This window comes from Pholcus phalangioides, unplaced genomic scaffold (assembly GCF_987345545.1).
Source record: "Pholcus phalangioides strain wild (caught in Gottingen) unplaced genomic scaffold, Ppha-v1.0 ptg000017l_1, whole genome shotgun sequence".
Lineage (NCBI taxonomy): Eukaryota > Metazoa > Arthropoda > Arachnida > Araneae > Pholcidae > Pholcus > Pholcus phalangioides.
The window spans coordinates 22,813,976-22,831,115 of record NW_028301610.1 but is presented as its reverse complement, the minus strand read 5'-3'; positions in this window follow the sequence as shown (position 1 = coordinate 22,831,115).

Sequence of the window (17,140 nt, the reverse complement as noted above, 5' to 3'; positions counted from 1 at the left end):
ATTGTGGTGCTTCCTGATACATAGATACACATTAATAAAGAAATAAAACCAATGCTATATATATTTGATAAAGTTCCGTGGGTAAGGAAAAAAATTATTTGGATATGTTTCTAGGCCAGGGATTGCTAATCAATAATTGTGCACCCCTAAAAATGAAATTAGAATCCCTCGGTGCACCCTTTGCAGGATTTAAAAAAAAATTTTAAATACTTAATCAAATTGCAACACACACACACATATATATATATATATATATTAAGAACATGTTAATTTAGATTCTAAATAAATACCTCAATACTGTATTAGAGAAAAACTTCATAAAGACTTCAATATATTGTTCTGTTCTGTGAAACAAAATTTTCTGACATACTAATTACTTTAATTTCCTGTAATAAAGTTTATATGGTTTCAGAAGTTGATTTTTTTAGCCCCAGGTTCATTTAAAACTACAGTATATTCATTTTTTTCTACTTTTTCTCACTCTCTTTACTTTTGCTGAGAGCTGATGAGCTTCCACCAAGTTTCAACAAGGACTGAAGAATTTTTTTTGTTAACGGGTATTGTTTTCTCACATGCTTAGATAGTTGTGCTTTGTTATAATGACTGCAGGATTGAAAGATATCTTAATGCTTTGTCTGCATCTGTGACAAATATTATGAATATGAAAAATAAAATGCTCCAAAGGTTTGAATAGCTCAGAAGACCATTGATAATTTGTATTCTTTTCACTTGTTGAGAGTGAGGAAGGTTTAACTGTGTTTTATGATTTGCATAGATCAGTTTCGTTTGATTAACACTTACTTGAGGAACCCTTGATAAAACACAGAAACAACTGATTACCCATGGTTCTATGTCATAGTCATTTGTGAAAAGAGTGTGTAAGTACATAAATTTTGCATCCCTTCATTCTATTTCTTATTTTCTTCTGAGACACATTTTGGGGATTTCTTAGCAACCTCTTGTGCAGACTGCCTTTTATCAAAATCACTATCTTGGAGGGTGTGTGTTTTTTGAATCAGAGTAACCCTCATCATTTACTATAACATTTCTTTTACTATAACGTTTAAAGCTTTTAAGGCCTCATTGCCCCTGCCCTCAAGATATTATTTCAAAAGGCAACTTTTGAATGAATGAAAATTTTTCAAGGGCCTCTTATAGTTTATTGTAAAATTTCTCATCTGATTTTATTTTCCATATTGGAGAGGGATCAATTTCCCTTAAATCCTCTGTGTATAGCTTTAGCTGTTATTGAAAGAAATGTGGTGTTCTCTATTTCATGTGGGGTTTTATTCTTTTATAGCTGTATTCCCAATTGTTGAATTTTCATACAAGCCTGGATGGCATAAAATCTTGTTTAATATATGCATGAATTTCAAAGAAGATTGGTCAAACATGTAAATTTGTATATAGAACACAGAAACGCACACCAATGGAAATATGAAAATAATATGTGTTGAGGATTGGGGGAAAAGCCCAGGGTTTGAGCTTCACTGACCAAGCGACCTCTACCTTCTTTTACAAAATAATGCATAGCACATACAAAGTTGTGACATTTATACCAAAAAATTATTATTTTTCTGCCATTTTTCTGGGTGTAGCTTATTTATCCAAAATTGTGATACCATTTGAAATATAATTTCATAGGTTTTATCTCGAGTTACTCCTAGCCAATTTCACAGCAGTCTAAAATGCAGCAGCATTTTTTTTCTTCTGGAAATCACTGTTCCTGACAATGATTGAGATGAATCTTCACTTTACATTAATTTATATATTTTGTATATGCATACACACACACACTTAATTATTTCACTGACCCTCTAAGGATTTTTAGTTTTGAGAGTTTGAGTCTGACAGTCAAGATCACAACATTTAAAAAGGGGGGGGGGGAACACAGGAATTTTTTGTTTTTTTTTTGAAAGAGTGAAGACATTTTTTTTTTCAAGTGAAATGATGTAAAACTTGTCCCAAATCTATTTTTCTGTTGCAGAAATTTTGCGATTTAAAATGAATATACAGTATCTTAGATCAGTAATTCAATACATTCCTTCAATACATTTTTTTTAATTATAAATGAAACTAATTTTACAAAAAAAAAAATCTATTATTACATTTGCTTTCAGAAGTACTTCAGAAGTTTCAACTGCATAATTCTTTTCATTTAGTTTCCTGTGAAATCGGATTAAAAATGTGATATTGTTTATAATATATATATTACCGCATGAAAAATAATTATAATCACTATAATTACTACAAAAACTTAACAGAAAAAGAAAATAACCAAGTGAAACCAAGCTCTCAATTTTTATCCTTCTATTTAAATCACATTATATATTTTGGTGTCATGCATCTAGTTAAGAAATATGCTTCTCTGCATGCAGCAAATATAATGGTTTTTTAATGACAACTTTGTTTTTTATCTTATTATATCTGTCTATGTATTGCACATTTTCTTAGCACAAACCGAGCATCATCCTCTTAGAAGAATCCAAGAATCTAGAGAAAGTATAAATCCATGCATTTATATTTTTTCTTTATATTTTTGAGAAAGAAATATAAATGTATTGATTTATTGAGATTATTATTAATAATGTGTCCAATGAGAGCCTTCAACATTGATTCCTTAGATCATTTTTGTGCATATATATTTTATGATAACAAATAAATGTAGAAGGAAATATATAAAAGAACATGTTGAATGCAAGATAGTGAAATTGAGGAAATATTCCAAAAGATGCAAATCAGATATCCTTCATTCTTGGTAGTTCACTAAAAAAGTACTCACTTCAAAATTTATTTTATTGTCTCATTTTATTTAATAAAATGTCCCATTCTGAAAATAATTATAAAACCACTTTTTGCCATTGAACACATTCACTTTTTTATTATTTTGAAACGTTCTATAGTTGTATGATCAATAATAGTCATATAATATATACAGCCAATTTCACTCAACATTTATTCCCTAAAATTGGTAAATACATGCTGTGATAATAGAAAGATGCTCAATATATGGTAAATAAATTTACATTAGTATATTACCTATTATTTATTTTGTATTTTTGAATTAGAATCAATTTAGAAACAAAATTGAAGTTCATTTTTTTCCTATAGTTTCCATTATTTACTTTTGATTGACAAGACCAAACTAATATGTAAAAAAATTAATTAAAAAGAAATCTATTTTCCAACTTTTTTGCTCAATATTTTCTGCATCGCAAAAGGCAGTAACCTCAGTAAAAGGAAGTAAACTATCGATCTTGCATTCAATTTCATGTTCCTGTGCATTCAGAAATGGAACTCAAGAATATTATGCATACTAGGTTCTGATTTTACTTAGATTAGAGTTTACTTGTAGTGTACTTATTATTATTTTTCATTCCACAACAACAAAAGCATGACGACTGTTTCAAACGTGTACAAAAAGACAAAAACAGAAACACAAAAAATAAGTAAATTAGGAACATTCACTAAGTGACCCCAAGGGACTAGGGTATCCTTTCAGTAGGTGGAGAAAAAATAATCGAATATCTGTTAGTCAAATATTTATTAACTATTTAATATCACTAATTTATTTACTTACTATCTTAGTCACTTTTTATATTTGTATTTTCATTAATTCATTGATTTTGGAATAACAGCTTCGTTTTTTGAGTGAATATTTTTTTGAATATTCTTTAATTCTTCCTTTGATAAACACGAAAATATATTATCCAAATTTAATAAAAACATAAAACGTATATACTTATTTTTAAAGAATGTATTTATGCACAAATAATTTAATAGATTGATGATGAAGAAAGCATAGCTTTGAGAACATATGTCGACCTGTTCATTGATATTCTCTATTTGATTCTGTAACATTGGTGTAACAGAACTACTATACTACCCCTTGAGCTGAGATTGTAGTGCTGTTTTACAGGAAAAAATATGATTCCCCCCTTCCTTTCAGAAGAAAAAATTTTTGAACCAACAACCTTGAGAAAATCCTGTGTATGCCTATGTTCTGTAAACTGTTATGGTCTTCACATATTCATTATATTCATTCAGTTTGCATATTATAAGATAAGATTAAAGTTATGAAATAATGTTTTCTTTACTATTGTAATTATGGCACAATATTCATTGCAATTTAAACAATTGAATTTGTTCCGGATAATAATACCAATTAATTTTAGGAGTGAGCACTATGTGTTTTATATACTTTATTTGTATTTGTTCCTGTTCTATTATACTAAAGCATACTGTCTAATTTAATGGATTATTCTTCAATATAATATTTTGGGAAAAAATAATTTTATACATTGCTGTATATTAGTTAATGTGTAATTATTGAAGAAAAAATAGAAAAATACTGAAAAGGTAATTATTTGAAAAAAAAAGGAATACAAGATGGAATTTTATGAGAGGGAAATAGAACCTGTACAGTGGGTCATCATCGGGGGAACCCCCATACCTTTTAAGAATATATTTTTGAATGAAAAAGTGAGCAGCACAAGCGCTTTGTCATTCGAAAAGCCATTTTTGCTATTTCTTCATTCTATATCTTCATATCTCTTGATTTTTGTTCCTACTATATATATACATACACACGCTAACTCATTAACTGATATACCACAATGTATAAAATTATTTTTTACATATTTTTAGTGATATATATATATCACTTTTATCTTTCCAACAAATAGTCAAGGTCTATGTCTGAAAATATGTATATTAACTTGATCAATTACCTTTCCCATCTTGTGAATATATATATAAACTCTGTCAACAAATCTCTGGCAACATTTTAAGCTGGGTCCACACTTTGCATGCTCAGATTCCTCAGAAAATAATAAATAGGTACAGAGTCAAACTTGGTTAATTGGAAGCTCAAAGGGGCAGCAAAAAAGTTTGAATTATCCAAAATTCCAATATTATACAATTCATCAATGTAGAATTACTATACTTTCACAAAAAATCAAAACTCTCAATAATTATGAAAATGTATTTAGTGCTACCACTTACTTTGCCAGTTTCCCCATTGTTGCAACTAGTGTTTGTATAAAATGTAAGCGTTAAAAAAACTATTATATTTGTGAACCTGTAATTTGTTTTCTTTTGGATGCTCTTAAACATTGCACAAAATCTTCAAGTTGATTTAGATGATGAAAGATATGATTTTCGAGCATGAACAGTTCTAACATGTTCATAACTTCTACAAGTGCTGGAATAGGGACCTCTGTTGGTTTCTTAGATTTGTTTTCATCCTCTTCATGAGAAGATTTAGTGTGTGTGTGTGACTTTATTCTCTACTTCTTCACCAATGTTTGCATCTGTGAGTCAAAATTTTTTTCCAAAGTTAAACAAGCTTATGAACCTCATTTGGACATGGTGAAAAAAGTTTGCTAGGCTATATTTTGATGTCCAAAATAAACAAACAATAATGCTAGAGAGACATGAATCTCCGACATATTTTACCAGACAAGTAACTGAGATTTCATAACTCCAGCTTTTAAACATTCTGCCTGTGAAGAAGTTGATTACCATATGCATGCACATACACACACACATACACGCACACAAACTTTCATATTTTCTGAGTAGTAACATTTTCATCTGCTATTGCCAGATGCTAATGAAGTCATCCTAGAGATCGGGTAAAACTCCAGCTTCCTACAGAAAGACAAAAAAGTGTAACCGATAAAATGAAAGCATTGCTTCTTACATAGAGCCATGGGCGGAGATATGGGGGGGGGCGTGGGGGCATTGCCCCCCAGCGTCACAGGTGGAGTCAACTGATCTAATGTATATATGAGCTGACATCATCATCGTGCCCCCCCCCCAGCAATAATGACCTTGCCCCCCCCAGACTTCCAAGTCAATCTCCCCCTATGCATAGAGCCTTAACAGATTTTTCTTAAGTATATATATATATATTTTTTTCTTTTCTTTTTAATTTAGGCTACATTTTATATTCTGGAAACGATCAGTAAACCACAGGGTAAAAGAAAAGGATGACTACAAATTATCCAGAAATTATGAAGAAAGAGACATTTTTGCAAATGACATATCAAAATCAAATTTCGAATTGCCTAAAACATTGGAGGGGGAAGAATCAAATTAAACAAGTAATTTCAACATTAAATTGAATAGGAAACTCAAGAGGAATTCCTAAAATTTGAATTTGCTGTAAATTTCATTTAATCACATTCTAATTAGCCAAGTTTGTTGGTACTGTATTTTCCTCCATATAATAACCTGCCAATTATACATAAAAACTATTTGATATCTGACTTTCTTAGTGTGGATTATATGCTGCTTCATATTATTTGCAGCTTTATTTCCCTGAAATGCTTCAATAGAAATGAATATTTCAGAAAACTAATTTGTAAAAAGTAATTTTTCAAACATTTATAAATGGTGTATAGATATGAGTGGAAGAATCAGCATTTTTCCAACAAAAACATGACCAACAACCCCTTTCAGTATTGGTGAATGAAATTTCCATTAATTGATTATACAATGACATTTTTTTTTCAAAGTAGTGAAGTTCACATCTGTGGGTAATACCCAAGAGTACACACACACATATTTTTTGCAGCACACACACATTTTGTACCCACAAATGTTTTGCAATTTGCATGCCATTAATTTTGACTATACAAGATTTGGGAGGTGTGGAGGAGTTTTTTTATGTATATCAAAACAAAATAGATCCTCATGAGCAGCAGTTTCTTATTGCTTATTTCATAACTTGTAATTTTGTTTATATTATGTGGAAGCAAGACTGTAGTGAGAGGGGGACCAGGAGATCCGGTCCCCTCCCCAAATATTAGAAAATGTTTGATAAATAACATTGTTAAATCTATTGTTTTATCACTTCAGTCCCCCCCCCCCAAATTTTTCAAAAATGTTTGATATACATGGAATAAAATGGTTAAATCTATTGTTCTATTTACTTTGGTAAACCTCTCTCCCAAAATGCCAGTTATTCCCCTCTGAAGTTGATTTCTGAACACAGCCCTGTGTGGAAGCTTAGCAAATTACTCAAAGACAATGTGCAGCACACGTAATGGGGACCTAGTATTGGATTTATCATAACTAATAATGAATAGACACATCATTGTATACAAATTAATTTTCTGTTGTTTCTTTATTTTGTCTTAAAAACGCGTTAAATTTGTGGTATAAATTAAAACCAGGCAAAGCTATAATTTTTGTGACAACCTAGTTTGACTAGATATAGTTCAAAATAGTCAAAAGTTGCACAGGTTACAAGGAAAGCTTGCAACATCAATAAAAGATATGAAAATGCTGACTTTGCTTATAGCAAATGTTATAGAGCTAAAAACCAGTTGTTAAAATTTGATTGTCATATGCAACAGTGAATGCAAAGTTCACACCAAACTTGTTAAAATGCCCTTGAGGTGTAAAATACCAGTATTTTAAAATTAATTTATTAAAGGTTTGTAAAATGTGTGTGATGCTGAGAGAGTGAAAAGTATTTAAATTAATTTTTAGTTTGATATTAAATTTATTCTTTAGCTCTCTCACACACAAATTACCGAATTGATTTAGCACATAATTTCACATCAACTGCACCTGATGAGCTGCAACAGAATTAATAGACAAAATTCTGGCTCACCCACAAACATAATACTTAACTATCATTCTCACTCTGTTGATAACTGTATAGCTTTTCCTGTCATGAAATGTGGTTCTAATTCAAATGCTCACAATTTTTCTCTCTTCATTCAATAAATCCTGATCACTTACTGCACTAGAACACCTGAATAAGCTTGTTCTGTTTTGAAGTTGTGGAGCCATTAGCCATTTTGAAAATTTTTATTCTATGGCATTTTTATAAGTCTCAGATTATTATGATGGATTATATCAAGATGGAATGAAAAAATAACTTACCAAAGCTTTGTTTTGATATTTTTTTGATAAAAATATATCGGTGAAGTCTTAATATAATGATATTCTGTCAACCAAGAAATTGTATTGTTGCAGAAGAATTATCACTTTATGAAGAGGCAACAGCTTCATCATGCAACACCAAATTTATGCTGTTGATAACATTTCCTCTAAATTGGTATTGTAGGTACTACTAGAAAATGAGCTTATGAGCATTTATTGACTGCTCCAAATTGTAATTAATTATTAAGTTAATAATATTCAGTTAAGATTCAGTTAAGATAATGTGATAAAAGAGTTTGCCACATTACACTTTTGTGTCTTACACAGAAATTACAAAAAGCAGCAACTTCATTTACACTTTAACCCTTTCGCTACCAAATTTGAACCTGTATGGAACATATATATGTGCATATAGATTATATATATATATATAGATCATATATATATGTCCAATGAGAAAGGGTGAAGCAGGTGGCAGTGCAAAATAATGATGTCACAGGCCCTCAAGGTAACAAAAACTAACGTGTTTAAAAATAAATTGAAAGCAATTTTCAGCACTGTATGAAAAATATCTTTGCAGTGGTTTTAAAGTCTCTTCAAAAGTTATTGTCATAGAGGAATTCATCATAATAAAGGATATAAAAAAACTGTTAAAAAAAACAATTCTGGAAAAAAGCCAATATGCTTATATGGTTATCAATGAAGTGCTCGATATGATGAAAAGAAAGGAGTCAGAGCTCAAATGTATTTCTTCCATCTGCTCCTAGCCAAAATATTTTGTCCCTGCATGTAAGGAGGTTATCCTGTTGTGAATGCTTAAGTTTCACTTTATAATCAATTTACTGATCTGTTATTGAGGAACTGAGAAATTCAATTTTTGGATAATTTGAACTTTTTTACAGTGACTAAACTTTGAATTAACCAAGTCTGACTATATTAAATAATATTATTTTATAGTTCAACAATGCAATATTTTCTGGAAGATAAGCAAGATTTTGAATGGTTTTTAAAACTAATTTATTGCTCTTGGGGCTTATTAGATATGTGTGAGATACACAATAACTTTTTTCTAGTTCTTTCTTTAAAAAAAAAGAACACAACGAAAAACAAATGCATCTTACGTTTTTTTAATTTACTAAATATTAATGTTGCACTGAAACTAAAAAAGGGATGTTCACACTCAGCTAAAGTATCTCTGATTGCATAGGTAGTGAAAAGCAAACAAAGAAAATCCAAGTTCTAGATTATAGTTTTACAGGTATTGAAGACAAGTCTTGAAATGTACAAAATCAGATTCCTTTCCCAAATCACTCAATAGAAAGTTTGAGATTACATGCGATGATGATCAGTCAAGATACCCCTTTTCGTAATTTACAATCAATGAATAAGGATTTTAGGAAAAATCTTTGTTATTTAATAACAGCATACCTTATACTTCTTTTTTCTGCATAGTCACCATATAAATTTAAATACTTGTAATATCACTTAATGTGTTTTTGGATAAAGGTCATGTGTGTTTCTCCGCTGCTAGTTCTTTTCTCTGGGTTTGGTAATGGTGTCAAAGTCGGTGGCATTGGAGCCGGGCATGCTGTGAGTGCTCAAGCCCCCACAGAAATTTATGGCATGGATCTGAGCACCCACAAAATTGACTCAAAAATCAAAACTTCCTATGTAAAGATCAAGACCAGCACACACAAGTTCCAAACACTTCCAACGCGGTTAAAATTAGAACTCAGGGGAGAGAGAGAGAATGTTTATGCTATGAGCAAACAGGATGCTGTCGGTCATTACAGATAATTTGCTATGTTCAATAACAGATTAATAAGGAATGATTGCCATAACAAACTCAACAAAATTAGTGAAAAAAACTGCAGGTAAAGAAGGACAGTATTCAAAAACTCATTAAATGATATGACAAGTATTTGAATTTACATTGTAAAAAGTAGAAAAGTAGTGTGATATATGTAAATATATGTTGTTGCTAAATGAATGTTTTTTTTTCCAAAACTCCTTGCTGGTAGTTTTTTAATTATGGCAAGGATGTATATTACTTTCTAGATGTCCCTTGTACTAACATACTTCAGTTGAAGACTCTCTGTTAAAATTACTCTACATGAAAGATTTCATTTTAATACCTTTTATAATCTATTTAACAATAAGTAAACTTTCAATTAATGGCAATCGATGTCTTTCTAACTGTTAAATTGTTTAAATAAAAATTTAATACAAATTAAAATTTTAGCATTATTGAATATTCATTATTTAAAGGTCAGTTGGTGATTTAGTTTTTCAATATTAAAATTAGATATTACTTATACAAGAGTGTTGTATTGCCCAAAACTTTTTTTTATGTTATTTGCAAAGTATAGCTTGTCTTCTTAAAAAATTACAGATTCTAATATTATGATAAAAATTGTGACCCTTACAGTAAATATTTAATGCATCGTGTTAGGCACAAAAACTTGCTTCCCTCACATCAAAAAAACTTCACTCACCCTGTTGTTCTATCAAAAATCCTCCAGGAAGTGTTCTGGCCAGTAAAAAGGGCTGGTTCTTTGTGTACAACTGTGCATAAGTTTTACAAAAAAATTAAATTTCAGAAATTGAGTGCTCCAAATTCTCCCAAAAATTAAAGAATGCAACACAGAGGAAAGGAAAAATTTAGCCCATTCAAACACATGGAATCTGTATTGGAACTTGAACAAGGGCTGAATCTGCCTTTTTTTAAAATTCTGATTGGTCAGTTTCTGATCTTCATTTTTCATGCTCATTTCTCGATTCTAAATAAACTGTTGCTGTTGACAAGAAACCTGCACATTGACAAGAAACCTAAAGTGGTGATAAAACCTTTGTTGAACCATTTGACAGTCATTCCTCATGAACTGAATTATCCTCATCAAAGTCCATATAATGAGAGTGGTGAAAGAAACTCAAATTGTTTTGTGGTTCTCTTGCACTTACTTTGTAATTTCTCTTATTACTATATTATTGTTTCAAGGATTCCCCTTTTGAATCCATCGTTAAATCTCAGCTAACTGTAAAAAAACATGTTTGCTAAAAGTGGCAAAATTGCTATATAGTTAACATTGTACTTAACAAAATGCATTAATTTGTTCAATAAATTAAGATTCTCACTGGAAGTGGGCTCATAAATATGTCCAATTGTGCAATAAAACTACACCTTGATGGAAAGTGAAGCTTTGATAGGATTGCTGAAATTTGAAAAATATAAAAGTGCATCAAAATTGTTTTTTTAAAACATCTGTAAGAGAGCCAAATTAGCTCTTCAGATGTTTGTTCAAATCTAATCCTTAAAAGTATTGCATTTTTATCTAGAATAGAACATGAACAGTAGTAACTATTACATGCAAAATGTATAATATCTGAGAAAAATATAGGTTTTTCATTTCAATTTTTTCAAAACTTTTTGCTTTTTTTTTCTTTACAGAATGACAACAAACAGCCTCCAAAAATTTATTGAGAAAGAAGTTGAATATTAGAAAATATGTATAAAGTGATTTAAAATAACGCACAGTAAAATTAGGTTTTTTTTAAACTATATTTCATAAGCTCTGCTTTCCAAAATCCTTGTCATCAATTCTTATTACCTTAGATTTTTAAAAAACATTCCATTTAACTATTATTGCATTCCAATTATTTTTTATTTAATGCATGATTTCATATTCACTATAAAGGGAGGTGTAAAATATATGATTTGGAAGTGAAACACTCTTTTGATTTTTAAATTTGAATTAAAAGGATTTTAATTTATGTTTAAAAACTCTAGTATTCCTTCTTTTGGAACTCTAATAGTGCATAAAATAAATTTGATAAAGAAAAAGACAATGTATAGCCCTGCTATAACAACCCAAACTCTGAATATAATGAGCAAAAATTTGGGCCCGCGTCCCATAGGAAAAGATTATTTATTAGATCCAATAAAAAAAAACAAAATTTTTAGTTCCATTAAGTTTATTATAATTGTGTTTGACTGTAGTAAAACTTTAACCCAATCCTTCTGTCTCAGTTGTGTAAGGAACTGCTGCAGATAACGTCTGTGTGTCTTATAAAATTCCTTTTAAATCATCTAATTTACTTACAATGCAAACAGACTTCATGTATTTAATATTTTGAAATCAACAAATGGCCTGATTACTGCATGATTAATGACAGGGTTAAATTTTTTCAGATTTTTTTCAAGGTTCAATTTTTTTCCAAGCAGGGACCCTGGCTTTTGGGGTGTGCAATGCTTTTGGCTACACAGAGTGCTGCTCTAGGTGGGGTTACGAAATTCAAAAACTAGCAGTACAAATGTAATTCAATCATAACACATCACTCACTTCACTTCTGAAATATAGATGGCAGCACTGAAAAAATCAAACACAACACTACATAGGTACTCAGACTATTAGGTACACACACAGTTACACTTCCGGCACAACTCACTACGTAGTAAATCACCCATAGATGGTGATAGACCTGAGTTGTGATTGGTTTGAACAAAAGAAAGATTCAAAAACTAAGACAGGAGGACGCCTATGTGTGCACCATTTTTAACGTCACTTTTTCTGATTTTCTTAACTGATAGCACCACTAAGAATCAGCACTGAGTGCTGTTTGCATCCATTTTTGAATGGAAGAGGTAACTCCCCCTCTGTATCATGTATTGCATTCAACTATAACTGCATTGAAAAGCCAAAACTTGAAGTTCTGTCAATGTATGAATGAAAAATATGTTGATTTATTGACAGACATGCCCAGGCCTATGATAGTGAATTCCTGTGATCCCCCCCCCCTCTCCCCATCATTCTTGAATAAGGACGTGATTTCTGCCAGTATCCCAGACTAAAATTTTTAGCTGGCTTCTTATGTTGATTTTTAAAAAGATTTATAGTTTTAAATATTGGAATAATGCAAGACCAATACCTAAGGCCCTCAGAGAACTGCCAATCTTTCCCATGTGGGGCCATGGTCTTTGAAACATCATGAGCCCTCTAGAAAAGAGATTCTCTGAACATGTCTCTTTATCAGACTTGAGATGCCAGCCACTCCAATTCAAAATACTTTTTTTCATGTATTAGACATTATTTTGTTTCCATATGTCACGTTCATGAGGCTCCCAATCCACCTGAACTACCCAATGGGCCTGTGCCCATGCGTTAAGAGGTCGCCGTAGTTAGAATAAAATCTGCTGGCCTGCTGGCAACTTCGGTTCTTGTGTTCTGGGAATTTCAACAGTGATTGGTCGAAGCACGTAAACATGTGTGGAAAAGCCGTACACACACAAACACTCATGTCAATGAAGACATATTATGTTTCAGAGTAGGAAAAAAACTCTCCCCAGAAAAAAAGAAAAATAATTACAAAAACCTGAAAAGGAGGGCAAAACTGTGAATTTTCTAAAACATAGGAGGATGCTTCAAACAACATCAAAAAGGAGGAAGGACGTCTGGTAACCCTAGTTGTAGGAGGGATAAAGAGAAAACATAATTGCAGGAAAATTTTGAAAGTTTTGTCTAAAATTCAAACCATGAATATATTGAACTCAATGATTCACAGAGAAAACTGCAATTTTTGATGCCTTTTATTTATCAGGGAACGCAGTGGTGTGTTTTCATGGGTTGTTTTACTGATAGGTTTTATATGCCAGAGGGGTGCTAAAACAATGTCTCGCATGGATGGAAATTTTGTCTTGAGCTGCCTCTGTCTCCACATGTGTTTTGGGAGGAGCTAAAGGTTTTTTTTTGTGCTACAGCTCATGCTCATGCTTAACTTATGGAAAAACATTCCTAAACCTGTTGTAGGAATGAACTGAGACTGTTTTATCTGGTTTCTTAGAAAAATAGTGAAAACATGCTAAAAACATTATTTTCTCAAAAAAAAAACCCTGAAAAACTACAGCACACAGTATAGTTCAACATAGCTACCTGCTTGACTTGTTCAAAATGCACAAGCTTTCAGGGGTTGAATGATTTTATTGTAATAATTTTTTTTGTGCAATTAAGTTTAATATGTGAATATTTATTCACAAGTTAGTACTTTTAGCTAATATTTTTCTCTCATATCTTGGATTATTCATAAAAGGAAAAGTTCAAAGGTCAAAATGATTATGTGCATACATAAAATATGAGATGATAATAGCAAATATTGAAATCAAATATATTTTGCATTTAAATTTTTACACAGAACTGTTTTTTAGATGTACATAATATTCCCCTTTAAATACGGAAACATAAGCACATGTATTTGCTCGTTTACTTGAATAATTTTTATGTGAAATGAACCTTTGAATCAAACTGGTTTGCAAAGACTTTTAGTTTTTGAATTTTTACATACGTTGTAGTATGAAAAAACATAATTTTATTTACCAATATTCAAGATTACTTAAAAGTTCTTAGTAAAATTTTAATCATTCTTCTTCTATAGTGTGATTGTGAGAAAAAAAATTATTGGAAAATAAGTATTCATTTTTGAACAAAGCTTTGTGTTCATAAGCTTTGACTTGGTTAGGTAAATATTAGCATCACATATTAAGTGTAAAATCTCATATTACCTTTTTTTACATTTCAGTGTCTACTATAAAAAAATGGATTTATTAAGTTATTTTATACTCTAGTGAAAAAAAAAATTGCATCAGTTTTTTTTTCCAGAAAAAATGTGATCCTTAGTGTTTGTGTCGAAATCATTGCGGGAATCTGTTATCTATTTTTTAATGGTTGTTATGAACTAGTTATTTGTTTGTAGATATTTGTTTATAGCACGTTTCATGAATCATTCATTATTAACTTTATTTATTGCAAAACATGTCATACTTTTGTGTTTGATGCTCTATTAGAGCTGCAGAAATCTACCGTGTACTTTCATATTATTGTGGAAAAGTGTTGTGTTTCATGTGTGCTGCACATTACATTTTCATACATGCTCACATGGTGAGCAAGGTTATGTTCAACTTCTGTTTGTCATATGTGTATTCAAAATGCTTCTGAAGGCTATAAGCCTATGCAGTGGAAGTGATTTTATATATTACCGTGTCCATGTAAAAAAGTACCTCATCAGTAATTGACTTTTAAACCAATCTACAAACAAAGCTCTAAAACCTCAGCAGCCAAAACCGCGCCAGAAAAGTGTCTTTAGAAATCAAACTATTTGGCTGCATAAATGAAGAAATCTTTTAGTATATTATTCAAAAACAACACAAAGCAAAAGTTCTCAGCATCATTGTATAGATTTGTACATGACAATAAATGAAAAAAACTAAAATAATTTATATGTTTGGTATTTTATTTCTGTGTGTGAATAAATTTCACATTAGTATTAGTCTGGTTTTTAAAAAAAGTCTTCATGTCAGAGTAGGGCTCAATTGATTTTATTCAAAATGATTTTGAGGAAATGAGCAGACAGTTTTTCCTGTATAGTATTACAATGTTTTTCACTAGAAATTTTAGAAACTATATGTGATGTATGATCATAAGATTGTTTCAATCAATGGGATTGCCACAATTTAGGTTATAACCACGCTTATAAGAGCATAGTTCAAACTTCCAATAACAAAAAATGTTTCAAATGTTATTGGACGCATAAGTGCAATGCAAAGTTATTGAAAATATTGGTAAGGCTCAAAAATATCGGGGAGGGAGGGAACTGAAAGGGGGGTTCTTGGACCTTGTGACCCATGTGGCTGCACATGGTGCCACCCTAGGAGGGGCACTAAATCTGAGTTGAAAGGATGAAAAACAGTTTTGCCAATAAAAAAACATGGTTGGGGTGCCAAACATTGGTTCCACAAGGGTAGAGATTTTTTTCTTGAGCTTTCCCTGAACTTAATCATTTTCTACACATTGTGGAGATTAAATATTGGAAATAGGGTGGGGGGCTCAGGCCAATGGACCGGATACAATTTTATGCCTATGGGGTTAAATGTTATCCTAGAAAAAAATTATTTCTGTAAAATTTACAAAATGTAACTTTTTATATGGTCCCTGGATCCTCTAAAGGTCCCTTAACATGTACAATCTTCCCCTCATGCCAGAGCTGGATGTTCTTGCGTGAAAAATCAAAGGTGGTTAGGAACACAGCCTTCTGAGAGCATGTTGTTAAAAAGAGACGTAATTGCCCATGCTACTTTCTGCATGAAAAAGTCCCTGTTCTGAATTGGGTGTGTAAAGGGAAGCATATGGATTCAAATGCTTTTGCGTGGCATGTGAATTTTTGGAAAGTACAATATGCTCCACATTACTGGCTGAAGTTTTTCCCCTGTTGGCGGATCAAAACTTGGTTGTTGTTTGCTCGAAAAAAATATAGGTTTTTCCAGCAGCATATTATTACTTTGGGGATTGTTCATTTAAATTGCTGTTATAAATTCAAGATTATTAATTAAAATAACCTATTCTATGTGTTTTTATTGCAATCATTAATAAATAATTCTTGTGATCATGAATTTTTTTGTTTCAATTCAGCTTTATAAAGATATTGCTGTAATTTTTCTGAATTTAATCAGTTATAATTGAAATTAGAATTTTAGCGGAGAGAAGAAAAAAGTATGATCATTCACAAGTACAATTTTTTTCTCTCTCATTAATTCTGTGGTGTTTGGTCAGAACATAACTCCAAGATCACAGGTATAAGCATTTTTAATTTTATTGTCATTTTAAAAATCAGAAATCAAGTATACATACAAATACAAATGAAAATATCATACATTAGCATGTTGTTTAGCCATATGCTCATACCTGTGTGTGTATCTCGCTTCTAATTAGTTGTAATTAACAAGAAATGGAAATATCATGTTCTGACTAAATGCTGTGATGTGGTCAGAACATGATAACTCCAAGAATTGTTATTTTCAATCTTTGTTCGAAATCACAATAAACAAATTAATAAATAACACAATATTAACAACTAACAAATAAACATTAAATATCAAAGTAAGACAAGTCATCAACACACACACATTTCAAATTTAAATTATGTTTATCCCTCTAAGAAAGGGTTATTATGCCAAAACATTTTAAATTTCTCACTTTCCTCCTAAATAACAAGTGTTTTGCTTTATCGTGTAGATTCTTCTTCGCTGTCACTAACGTAAGCAGAGGCATCTTCAGACGAATGAAGTTTTTGGTAGAATGTATGGTATAGAGCAGGAGTTGTCAACTAGGGCTCCGTGCTGACTCAAGAAAAATAATATAAATCAGTAAATTTTGATAGATAAATAAATAAAAGAGGCGTACAAGGTTCCGCCATA